Here is a 3,099-nt window from a genome sequence, read left to right as displayed (position 1 = left end):
GGCAATGTGTTCCTTTTAATTAACGAAAAATCCTAAAATAACTGTCCAGATTAGAGACTTTATAAACTTTGGCAAGGAAACTTTCCAGATCAATGTTTCTTAGCTGTTGTTTGTTTATGTCTCATATAGGGTTTCTGTGGAGCAACTGGTGAGCGCGTTCAGTTGTTAATTGGAATGTTGGTGGTTCAATCCCACCCAGGGACGAGAATATTCTATTAATCAAGTTTTGGGGATTTTTCGGTAGAGAAGTCAACATGTCAAACTACCTATTTTAAGGAAGGGTTCAAGACTTTCTCTGAAACAATTATCTCTAAAGTGAGTTTAATTTGATTTAAGCCAATTTATTCAACATTTAGAAAATACCTGAAGGTTAATGTTGTTCCTGGTGATATCTAATCAGCAGAATGCAACCTAGCAGCATTTTTAAGTGAAAGCCTTTGTTATGTTATAACCAGGTGTTATCTTATCAGTACAAAGGTAAGGATTTAAGAAAAACTTTTTGAAGTGTGAAGATTTTTCTTACAAAATCATTGTCTTATTGCATCACCAAAGTGTAAGCTGGAAAGATGATTTTGATAAATTACTTGTTAGATCACCTGATTTGCTCTTCTGGAGTCAATGTAGTTTGTTTTTCTCAATAACCATAGAAGTAATAGGGTAAATTAAAGACATTATGTGGATTTTTTGCTACAGCACTTCTGTCAAAATACGATTAAAATTAGTTAAGATGATAATGGATTTTCTACTATAAGCAAAGACCAAAAAAGTCAAAATAGCATTCCCAATTTTAGATTTGATAAATGAAAATAGCACATAGCAGAGGATGGTTTCGATCCATCGACCTCTGGGTTATGGGCCCAGCAGGCTTCCGCTGTGCCACTCTGCTGCTCATGGAAGTGCTTAGAACTCAAGAAGGGTTGATTCATCACAAGAACATGGCAATGTGTTCCTTTTAATTAACGAAATATCCTAAAATAACTGTCCAGATTAGAGACTTTAAAAACTTTGGCAAGGAAACTTTCCAGATCAATGTTTCTTAGCTGTTGTTTGTTTATGTCTCATATAGGGTCTCTGTGGCGCAATTGGTTAGCGCGTTTGGCTGTTAACCGGAAGGTTGGTGGTTCAATCCCACCCAGGGACGAGAATATTCTATTAATCAAGTTTTGGGGATTTTTAAGTAGACAAGTCAACATGTCAAACTACCTATTTTAAGGAAGGGTTCAAGACTTTCTCTGAAACAATTATCTCTAAAGTGAGTTTAATTTGATTTAAGCCAATTTATTCAACATTTAGAAAATACCTGAAGGTTAATGTTGTTCCTGGTGATATCTAATCAGCAGAATGCAACCTAGCAGCATTTTTAAGTGAAAGCCTTTGTTATGTTATAACCAGGTGTTATCTTATCAGTACAAAGGTAAGGAATTAAGAAAAACTTTTTGAAGTGTGAAGATTTTTCTTACAAAATCATTGTCTTATTGCATCACCAAAGTGTAAGCTGGAAAGATGATTTTGATAAATTACTTGTTAGATCACCTGATTTGCTCTTCTGGAGTCAATGTAGTTTGTTTTTCTCAATAACCATAGAAGTAATAGGGTAAATTAAAGACATTATGTGGATTTTTTGCTACAGCACTTCTGTCAAAATACGATTAAAATGAGTTAAGATGATAATGGATTTTCTACTATAAGCAAAGACCAAAAAAGTCAAAATAGCAATCCCAATTTTAGATTTGATAAATGAAAATAGCACATAGCAGAGGATGGTTTCGATCCATCGACCTCTGGGTTATGGGCCCAGCACGCTTCCGCTGCGCCACTCTGCTGCTCATGGAAGTGCTTAGAAATCAAGAAGGGTTGATTCATCACAAGAACATGGCAATGTGTTCCTTTTAATTAACGAAAAATCCTAAAATAACTGTCCAGATTAGAGACTTTATAAACTTTGGCAAGGAAACTTTCCAGATCAATGTTTCTTAGCTGTTGTTTGTTTATGTCTCATATAGGGTTTCTGTGGCGCAATTGGTTAGCGCGTTCGGCTGTTAACTGGAATGTTGGTGGTTCAATCCCACCCAGGGACGAGAATATTCTATTAATCAAGTTTTGGGGATTTTTAGGTAGAGAAGTCAACATGTCAAACTACCTATTTTAAGGAAGGGTTCAAGACTTTCTCTGAAACAATTATCTCTAAAGTGAGTTTAATTTGATTTAAGCCAATTTATTCAACATTTAGAAAATACCTGAAGGTTAATGTTGTTCCTGGTGATATCTAATCAGCAGAATGCAACCTAGCAGCATTTTTAAGTGGAAGCCTGTGTTATGTTAAAACCAGGTGTTATCTTATCAGTACAAAGGTAAGGAATTAAGAAAAACTTTTTGAAGTGTGAAGATATTTCTTACAAAATCATTGTCTTATTGCATCACCAAAGTGTAAACTGGAAAGATGATTTTGATAAATTACTTGTTAGATCACCTGATTTGCTCTTCTGGAGTCAATGTAGTTTGTTTTTCTCAATAACCATAGAAGTAATAGGGTAAATTAAAGACATTATGTGCATTTTTTGCTACAGCACTTCTGTCAAAATACGATTAAAATGAGTTAAGATGATAATGGATTTTCTACTATAAGCAAAGACCAAAAAAGTCAAAATAGCAATCCCAATTTTAGATTTGATAAATGAAAATAGCACATAGCAGAGGATGGTTTCAATCCATCGACCTCTGGGTTATGGGCCCAGCACGCTTCCGCTGCGCCACTCTGCTGCTCATTGAAGTGCTTAGAACTCAAGAAGGGTTGATTCATCACAAGAACATGGCAATGTGTTCTTTTTAATTAACGAAAAATCCTAAAATAACTGTCCAGAATAGAGACTTTATAAACTTTGGCAAGGAAACTTTCCAGATCAATGTTTCTTAGCTGTTGTTTGTTTATGTCTCATATAGGGTTTCTGTGGCGCAACTGGTGAGCGCGTTCGGTTGTTAATTGGAATGTTGGTGGTTCAATCCCACCCAGGGATGAGAATATTCTATTAATCAAGTTTTGGGGATTTTTAGGTAGAGAAGTCAACATGTCAAACTAACTATTTTAAGGAAGGGTTCAAG

General features: G+C 35.2%; 1 non-coding gene across 1 annotated transcript; it reads left to right on the top strand.

Moving 5' to 3' along the window:
• The first annotated feature begins 1,067 nt into the window (after positions 1 to 1,067).
• Positions 1,068 to 1,141, top strand: TRNAN-GUU (transfer RNA asparagine (anticodon GUU)). Its single transcript has one exon. It is a non-coding gene; the product is annotated as a tRNA-Asn (tRNA).
• Positions 1,142 to 3,099: the final 1,958 nt, after the last annotated feature.

The sequence above is a fragment of the Taudactylus pleione genome, unplaced genomic scaffold, assembly GCF_031769625.1.
Source record: "Taudactylus pleione unplaced genomic scaffold, aTauple2 ptg000134l, whole genome shotgun sequence".
NCBI lineage: Eukaryota > Metazoa > Chordata > Amphibia > Anura > Myobatrachidae > Taudactylus > Taudactylus pleione.
Note: the sequence above shows the minus strand (reverse complement) of the source record. Positions and strands in the feature narration are given on the sequence as shown.